Source organism: Salvelinus sp. IW2-2015, unplaced genomic scaffold (genome assembly GCF_002910315.2).
Source record: "Salvelinus sp. IW2-2015 unplaced genomic scaffold, ASM291031v2 Un_scaffold4113, whole genome shotgun sequence".
Lineage (NCBI taxonomy): Eukaryota > Metazoa > Chordata > Actinopteri > Salmoniformes > Salmonidae > Salvelinus > Salvelinus sp. IW2-2015.
Window position 1 is genome coordinate 30,070 of NW_019945385.1, and position 10,023 is coordinate 40,092.

A 10,023-nucleotide genomic window follows, 5' to 3' on the forward strand; every position below is an offset into this window, starting at 1 on the left:
CACAAGGTCTAAATGTCCATTGCTCAAGTTTCTTGGCCCAATCAAGCAAGTCTCTTCTTATTATTGGTGTCCTTTAGTAGTGGTTTCTTTGCAGCAATTCCACCTGAAGGCCTGATTCACAAGTCTCTTCTGAACAGGGGTATGATCGCCTTGAGTGAGATGTGTCTGTTACTTGAACTCTGTGAAGCATTTATTTGGGCTGTGCAATTTCGGAGGCTTTGAAACTAATCGAACTTTAACCTATGCAGCCAGTTCATCCATAGCACTTGATGACTGCCACTTGAAGATTTTCGATATTGCTGACCTTCCATGTCTTAAAAGTAAGATGACTGTCGTTTCTTCTTTGCTCTGTAATTTGAAGCTGTTCTTGCCATAATATGGGACTTTGGCCTTTTATCAAATAGGGCTATCTTCTGTATTACCACCCCTACCTTTGTCCATACACAACTGATTGGCTCAAACGCATTAAGAAGGAAATAAATTCCACAAATGAACTTAACATAGCACACCTGTTAATTGAAATGCATTCAGTGACTAACTCAATGAAGCTGGTTGAGAGAATGCCACAGTGTGCAAAGCTGTCATCAGGACAGAGGTGGCTAACTTTTAAGAATCTCAAAGATATGACCTTTGCCTAGTTAAATAAATGTTAAATACAAAGAATTCAGGTAGACATACAGTATGTCACACCTTTGTCTGTATTTGCTTTACTACAGAAATATTTCCATGAATTTCTGACTGGCACACTACATTGAAACCATTTATTTCAATTGTAAAAAAAAAAACTAAGTAGATTTACAAGTAGAGCAAGTACAGTACAGTAGTAACGCAAGTACAGTACAGTAAGTAGAGCAACGTAACAGTAGTCTAGAGCACAGTACAGTAGTAGAGCAAAGTACAGTAGTAGAGCACAGTTAACAGTACAGGTAGTAAGAGCACAGTACAGGTAAGTAATAGACACAGTAAGTAGTAGAGCACCAGTGCAGTACAGTAGTAGAGCAATCAGTAGTACAGCATAGTAGCAGTACGTACAGAGTAGCACAGTACAGTAGTAGAGGCACAGTACAGTAGAGCATAGTAGAGTAGTATATACAGTAAGTAGTAGAGCACAGTACACGTAGTAGAGCAAGTGACAAGTAGTAGAGCACAGCACAGTAGTAAGAGCACAGTCAGTAGGTAGAGCACAGTACAGTAGTAGAGCCACAGTACAGTACAGTAGTAGAGCAGCAGTACAGTACAGTCAGTAGAGCACAGGTAACATGTTAGTAGAAGCACAGTACAGTAAGAGCATAGTAGAGTAGATTATTAGTAGTAAGTAGTAGAAGCACAGTAACAGTATAGAGCACAGTACAGTAAGTAGTAGAGCACAGTAAGTTAAGAAGCCTAGTAGAGTAGTAAATAGTACAGTAGAGTAGTAGAGCCAGTACAGTATAGAGCACAGTACAGTACAGTAAGTAGAGCACAGTACAGTAGAGCATTAGATTAGAGCAAGTAAGTAGAGAGCACAGTAAGGTAGTAGAGCAAGACAAGTAGAGGCAAGTAGTGTAGAAGCACAGGTACAGTAGAGTGCATAGTAGAGTACAGTAGGAAAGTTGTAGAGAGCACAGTACGTGGAGCCTTCTGCTGGCTAGCATACTTGCACATTTTCCTGATAGTGTGCACTTCGTCCATACCCACATGGTGGTCCTCTGAGCTCATTTGATAGAGCAATGGCACTGAAACTTTAAAATGGAGATAGTCTCAATGGCGCTGCCCACGCTGTCACAGACGCCATAAAGACACAGATACAAAGATGAGACCTCATCTATCTATATACATATATATATATAGTGTAAATTGTTTCGGTTGTGATTGTTCAGTTTAGACAACTGACTTATGTTGGACGTGTGTGTTTTGGTAGTGACATCAACAGGTGGGACATCTTTTTTTAGAGAAAGATTTCTTTAAATAAACAAAACTACTAATTCGATCAGTATCTGTCAATGTAATAATACAACAACTCAAGATGTTCTATTGAAATAATAGAGTTACGTTTTTTGGTTTTACAAAAAACATGAATKACTTTACAACACAAAGTTTAGGAGTGAGGGTTTGGGACAGCCAGCTCTCAGTYAAATAGGTGTCTACACAATAACTTTGTACTACTATATTAATTCACCAATATGTTTGTAATTGCCTTAGAACACATCGTGATGTAAATAAATGTCCTAAGTTTGGAGACTTAAACATGCACTATGCAGAAATCGCTCTGCTATTTCCTGGTTGTTAAAATTCTAATAGTTCGCCTAATTTAAGTTTATGTGACAAAACAAGCAAAAATAATGTAGATAATCATTATACCATCTAAACCACTGCTAAATATATTTTCCATAACCAAAAATATTGTATTTTCAGCTGTTTGAAGCTGGTGTACAAAACCGAAACTAAAAGACGCAAAAACAAAACTTAAAAACGAAAAGCATAGAAATAGCCCACAAAGAACAGATCTATCGCTTCTTAGACTTGCTTTCAACGAGAATGGCAGATCTATAACTCACATTTCTATGTTAATTCTGTCAGGTTGCTCACAAAGTTACATATTGCTGCTTTAACAGTTAAAAAAAAAATGTATGGGTGGGAAAGCCATTTTTGCCACTTATGCAGAATCACCATATACGGCCTGTCTTATATAAAAAATAATTTCACAAAAGTAGTCCTCGACTCACACTGCATAATTCAATATACTTGGAATCAGGGTCGGCAGCTCTGTGAAATAATAGAGGCGAAACAATGATGGTGGGTGTTGGACAAGGTTAATGTTTCAGGTGTTTTCTCCCCAATTTTGAGAGCTCTTGGCTGTGAGAGATAAATATTACATCAATTTGGTAGAACCACACACACACACAGTTGAAGTACAACAAGATCTCTGTTTGTTTGGAGCAGAAGCGTTACAAAAAAAACTAAATTGCTGAATTAGCTTGGTGCCCTTGGATAAACTTTTCAGAATCCGTTATCGGTCTTCCCCCGATGTGGAGAAACAACACACACACACACACACAACACACACACACACACACACACACACACAACACACACCACACAACACACACACACACACACACACACACACACACACACACACACACACACACACACCAACACACACACACACACCACACACACACACACACACACACACACACACACACACACACACCTCTCTGTACATTGCTCTGTTCATCTTTCCCTCGATCCTGAGTATTCTCCCCAGTCCCACTATTTTCCCATGGTCTGAGAGTCCTTTAGGTGCCTTTTGGCAAACTCCAAGCGGGCTGTCATGTGCCTTTACGAGGAGTGGGCTTCCGTCTGCCATTCTACCATAAAGGGGCTGATTGGTGGAGTGCTGCAGAGATGGTTGTCCTTCTAGAAGGTTCTCCCATCTCCACAGAGGAACTCTGGAGCTCTGTCAGAGAGACCATCGGGTTTTTCGTCACCTCCCTGACCAAGGCCCTACTCCCCCGATTGCTCAGTTTCGCCAGGCGGCCAGCTCTAGGAAGAGTCTTGGTGGTTCCAAACTTCCATTTCCATTTAGAATGATGGAGGCCACTGTGTTCTTGTGGACCTTCAAGGCTGCAGACATTTTTTGGACCCTTCCCTAGATCTGTGCCTCGACACAATCCTGTCTCGGTGCTATACGGACAATTCCTTCTACCTCATGGCTTGGTTTATCTCTGACATGCATTGTCAACTGTGGGACTTAAATATAGACAGGTGTGTGCCTTTCCAAATCATGTCAAATCAATTGAATTTACCACAAGTGAACTCCAATCAATTGCTAGAAACATCTCAAGGATGATAATGGAAACAGGATGCACCTGATCTCAATTTCGAGTCTCATTGCAAAGTATCTGAATACTAATAAGGTATTTCTAAAAACCTGTTTTCCCTTTGTCATTATGGGGTATTGGTGTTAGATTGATGAGGATTTGTATTATTTTAAACATGGTTTAGAGATAGAGGTCTGGAACGTAACAAAATGTTGAAAATGTCAAGGGGGTCTGAATACTTGCGGAATCAACTGTACAGGAATCAACTGTACAGGAATCAACAGTACAGGAATCAACTGTATAGGAATCAACAGTACAGGAATCAACTGTACAGGAATCAACAGTACAGGAATCAACTGTATAGGAATCAACAGTACAGGAATCAACTGTATAGGAATCAACAGTACAGGAATCAACAGTACAGGAATCAACGGTATAGGGAATCAACTACAGGAATCAACAGTACAGGAATCAACTGTATAGGGAATCAACTACAGGAATCAACAGTACAGGAATCAACTGTATAGGGAATCATTGTGCTGTTTGGGTTGCAGATGGTGTGATAGTACAGGTGCATGTTTTGACATACAGTCCAGTATGTGTAAATGAATGTGTATATATGCATATATTTAACTCTGYACCTGTTTGAGGATTTGAGACATTTGTACTGATACCATTTGGAATTTGAAAGGCTTCTGGAATGTTTCCATATTGTTTATGAGCTCTGTTGTTTTGTTCGCTCTAGGAAAAGAAACAAATTAGCTTCGTTTATTGGCTCCTTTATGAGGAAAAGAAACACAGACACGAAAGCTGCAGCTTCCTACCAGTTCGAAGCCGATTATTCTCTCAGAAAGCTGTTCCCAAATGATAGTTTATCAAATGATTGTTTATCAAATTAGCTCTGTTTCTCGCTGAGTCTCTAACCTGGCAAGCAAGGTAGGCTACGGAAAATTAATTGTCCACACACACGCACGCCCGCAGCGTACGCAGCACACACACTGTAGACACATAGTCCCTGATCGCATATAGTGCAGCTGGTGAAAATGAATTCTCTCTCTCTCTCTCTCTCTCTCTCTCTCTCTCTCTCTCTCTCTCTCAAAATTAAATTTAAGGAGCTTTATTGGAATGGGAAACGTGTGTACATTGCCAAAGAAAGTGAAGTAGATAATAAACAAACACATTTACAGTAAACATTTCACTCGCTCTCTCTCCCCCTCTCTAGCTCTCTCTCTTTCTTACATTCCTCCCCTCTCTGTCTCACCATCTCCCTCTCTCTCTGTTAACTTGCCTTGTTATTCAGTGTGAAGGAGGCTACCATTTTGCCAACTAAACAGACGCTTCTAAACTGGGTTCAAATAGTATTCAAAATTATTTCCAATACTTTATCTGTGCTTGATTGAGCTTGCCTGTAGAAATGGAACCAATTACAAAGCCTCACATGTGCAGACCCCACCCACCTGGCACTTGAGGGCAGACTAAAGCAAAAGCTCAAAGTATTTGAATGATTTCTAATCGTATTTAAACCCAGGTCTGAGTCACTGAGCCCCAATCCTCTTGCTTCTTGCCTTCATTAATTTGACTAAATGTCAATGGCTGCTGGCGATTAAAGACGGCGATCATTTACYGGTCATGATTTTGATAAGGGCAATTAGCCCACAAGCTGGTGGAGAAAATCAATGTGGAAAGCTTTCCAAAGGCAAGAAAGAGAAGCCAGGATGAGAATGAGGAGAGGCAGGATGAGGAGAGGAGAGGCAGGAGAGGAGAGGAGACACAGGATGAGGAGAGGAGAGGCAGGATGAGAGGAGAGGAGAGGCAGGATGAGGGAGGAGGAGGAGAGGCAGGAATGAGGAGAGGGAGAAAGGCAGGATGAGGAGAGGAGACACAGGAGGATGAAGAGGAGAGGCATGGAGAGAAGAGGGAGAGCAGGATGAGGAGAGGGGAGGCAGGATGAGGAGAGGAGAAACAGGATGAGGAGAGGAGAGGCAGGATGAGGAGAGGAGACACAGGATGAGGAGCAGGAGACACAGGATGAGGAGAGGAGAGCAGGGATGAGGAGAGGAGAGGCAGAATGAGGAGAGGAGAGTCAGGATGAGGAGAGGAGACAGGAGAGAGAGAGGGAAGGCAGGATGAGGAGAGGCAGAGATGAGGAGAGGAGAGGCAGGACGAAGAGAGAGAAGAGGCAGGATGAGGAGAGGCAGGATGAGGAGAGGTAAGAGGCAGGATTAGGAGAGAGGAGAGGCAGGAGGAGAGAGAGAGAGAGTCAGGGGTGAGAGGAGAGAGAGCGGGATGAGGAGAGAGGCAGGATGAGGAGAGAGAGGAGAGGCAGGAAGAGAGAGGAGAGGCAGGATGAGGAGGAGAGAGGAGAGGCAGGATGAGAGGAAGGAGATGCAGGATGAGGAGTGGAGTGGCAGGATGAGGAGTGGAGAGGCAGGATGAGGAGTGGAGAGACAGGATGAGGAGAGAGAGGAATGAGGAGAGAGGGGCAGATGAGGAGAGAAGAGGAGAGGCAGGATGAGGAGAGGAGGCGGGATGGAGAGAGAGGCAGGATGAGGAGAGAGGCGGGATGAGGAGACAGGCAGGATGAGGAGAGAGAGGAGAGGCAGGGATGAGGAGAGAGAGGAGAGGCAGGAGGAGAGAGGAAGGGAGATGAGGAGAGGAGAGGCAGGATGAGAAAGAAAGGAGACACAGGATGAGGAGAGCAGGATGAGAAGAAAGGAGACACAGGATGAGAGAGGAGAGGCAGGATGAGAAGAAAGGAGACACAGGATGAGGAGAGGAGAGGCAGGATGAGAAGAAAGGAGGACACAGGATGAGGAGAGGGCAGGATGAGAAGAAAGGAGACACAGGTGAGGGAGAGGAGAGGCAGGATGAGAAGAAAGGAGACACAGGATGGAGGAGGAGGCAGGATAGAGAAGAAAGGAGACACATGGATGGAGGAGAGGCAGGATGAGAAGAAAGAGGAGACACCAGGATGAGGAGAGGAGGCAGGATGAGAAAGAGGAGACAGGATGAGAAGAAAGGAGACAGGATGAGAAGAGGAGAGCAGGATGAGGAGGAGGAGGAGGCAGGATGAGGAGAGGAAGACACAGGATGAGGAGGAGGTGAGGCAGGATGAGAGAAAGGAGACACAGGATGAGGGAGAGGAGAGGCAGATGAGGAGAGGAGAGGCAGGATGAGGGAGAGGAGAGGCAGGATGAGGAGAGGAGACACAGGATGAGGAGAGGAGAGGCAGGATGAAGAAGGAGGAAGGAGGATAGGAGAGGGGAGGCAGGATGAGGAGAGGAGACACAGGATGAGGAGAGGAGAGGCAGGATGAGGAGAGGAGGCAGGATGAGGAGAGGAGACACGGATGGAGGAGAGGGAAAGCAGGATGAGGAGAGGAGAGGAGAGATGAGGAGAGGGGAGAGGCAGGAATGAGGGAGAGGAGAGGCAGGATGAGAGAGAGGAAGAGGCATGGATGAACAGAGAAAGAGAGAAAGGCAGGATGAGGAGAGGCAGGATAAAGGAGAGGGAGAGGCAGGATGAAGAGAGAGAAGAGGCAGCGATGAGGAGAGGCAGGATGAGGAGAGGAGAGGCAGGAAGTAGGAGAGAGAGGAGAGGCAGGAGGAGAGGAGAGGAGATCAGGGTGAGGGAGGAGAGGCGAGGGATGAGGAGAAGGCAGGTGATGAGGAGGAGAGAGGAGAGGCAGGAAGAGAGAGGGAGCAGGGATGAGGAGGAGAGAGGGGAGAAGCAGGCATGAGGAAGAAGAGATGCAGGAGAGGAGTGGAGGGCAGGATGAGGAGCTGGGAGGCAGGATGAGGAGTGGAGGAGACAGGATGAGGAGAGAGGCGGGATGAGGAGAAGGCAGATGAGGAGAGAGAGAGAGGGGGCAGGATGAGGAGAGAGGCGGATGAGGAGAGAGGCAGGATGAGGAGAGAGGCGGGATGAGGGGGAGACAGGCAGGATAGGAGAGAGGAGGAGAGGCAGGGAGGAGAGAGAGGAGAGGAGGAGAGAGAGAGAGGCAGATGAGGAGGAGGAGAGGCAGGATGAGAAGAAAGAGAACAGGATGAGGAGAGGCAGGATGAGAAGAAAGGAGACACAGGATGAGGAAGAGGCAGGATGAGAAGAAAGGAGACACAGGGATGAGGAGAGGAGAGGCAGGATGGAAGAAGAAAGGGAGACACAGGATGAGGAGAGGAGAGGCAGGATGAGAAGAAAGGAGAACAGGATGAGGAGAGGCAGGATGAGAAGAAAGGAGGACACAGGATGAGGGAGAGGAGAGGCAGGATGAGAAGAAAGGAGACACAGGAAGAGGAGAGGCAGGATGAGAAGAAAGGAGACACAGGATGAGGAGAGGAAAGCAGGGATGAGAAGAGGAGAGCAGGATGAGAAAGAAAGGAGAACAGATGAAGGAGAGAAAGGAAGAGAGGGCAGGGGAGGAGAGGAGAGGCAGGATGAGGAGAGGAGACACAGGATAGAAGAAAGAAGGAGGCAGGGATGAGAGAAAGCAGAAAGATGAGAGAGGAGAGGCAGATGAGGAAGAGGAGGAGGCAGGATGAGGAGAGGAGAGGCAGGATGAGAGAGGAGAGGCAGGATGAAGAGAGGGCAGGGATGAGAAGAGGGGAGGAAGGCAGGATGAGGGAGGAAGAGGCAGGATGAAGGAAGAGGAGAACAGGGATGAGGAGAGAAGGGGCGAGGATGAGAGAGGAGAACAGGATGAGGAAGAGGAAGAGGCAGGATGAGGAGAGAGAGGAGAGAGAGGCAGGAATGAGGAAAGAGGAGAGGCAGGATGAGGAGAGGAGAGGCAGGATGAGAGGAGAGGAAAGGCAGGATGGAGGAAGAGGCAGGAGAGGAACGAGGGAAGGCAGGGATGAGAGGAAGAGAGAGAGAAGAGGCAGGATGAGGAGAGGCAGGATGAGGAGAGGAGAGGCATGATTAGGAGAAGAAGAGGAGAGGGCTGGAGGAGAGAGAGGAGAGTCAGGTCTGAGGAGAGAAGGCGGGATGAGGGGAGAGGAGGCAGGATGAGGAGAGAGAGGAGGGCAGGAAGAGAGGAGGAGAGGAGGCGATGAGGGAGAGAGGAGAGGCAGGATGAGAGGAGAAGAGATGCAGGGATGAGGGAGTGAGAAGTGGCAGGAGGGATGAGGAGTGGAGAGAAGAGGTGAGGAGAGGAGGCGGATGAGGGACGAGAGGGAGAGAGGGATGAGGAGATAGGAGAGGAGGAACAAGGATGATGAGAAGAGGCGGGATGAGGAGAGGAGGCAGGATGAGGAGGAGAGAGGAGAGGCAGGATGAGGGAGAGGCAGTGATGGAGGAGAGAGAGGAGGAGGAGAGGGCAGGAGGAGAGAGGGAAGGCAGGATGAGGAGGAGAAGGAGGAAGAGGGCAGGATGAGGAGAAGAGATGCAGGATTGAGAGTGGAGTGGCAGGATGAGGAGTGGGAGTGGCAGGATGAGGAGAGAGAGGAGAGGCAGGATGGAGAGTGGCAGTGGCAGGGATGAGGAGTGGAGAGACAGGATGAGGAGAGAGAGGGCAGGATAAGGAGAGGAGAGGCAGGATGAGGAGAGGAGAGGCAGAATGAGGAGAGGAGAGCAGGATGAGGAGAGGGAGAGGGGGGCAGGATGAAAGGGGAGAGAGGAGAGGCATCAGGATGAGGAGAGGCAGGATGAGCGAGAGAGGCAGGCGTAGAGGGGAGAGAGGCAGGCATGAGGAGAGAGAGGAGGAGGCAGGAGGAGAGAGAAGAGGCAGGATGGTGAGGAGGAGAGGAAGAGGAGAGAGCAGGATGAGGAGAGAAGAGAATGCAGGATGAGGAGTGGAGTGGCAGGATGAGGAGAGAGAGGAGAGGCAGGATGAGGAGTGGAGTGGCAGGATGAGGAGAGAGAGGAGAGGCAGGATGAGGAGAAGAGATGCAGGATGAGGAGTGGTGACAGGATGAGGAGTGGAGTGGCAGGATGAGGAGTGGAGAGACAGGATGAGGAGAGGCAGGGTGAACAGCAGAAGAGCAGCACACTCCTGGATGGCCTGACTGCCAACACTAAGGCCACATACTGTACATAACAAGCTTTTTGGGATATTTCTACAGAATAGAGAAAGAGATAGGGCTAGATACTATTTGTATGATTTAATTTGTATGTCTGCACTGTCTTTATGATATAGGCAAATCAATGTGTCAAGGATGAGAAGGCAAGGTAGCACAGCAGACTCCCGATCTGACTAGAAACTCCTATTCCAAGGCATATAGTG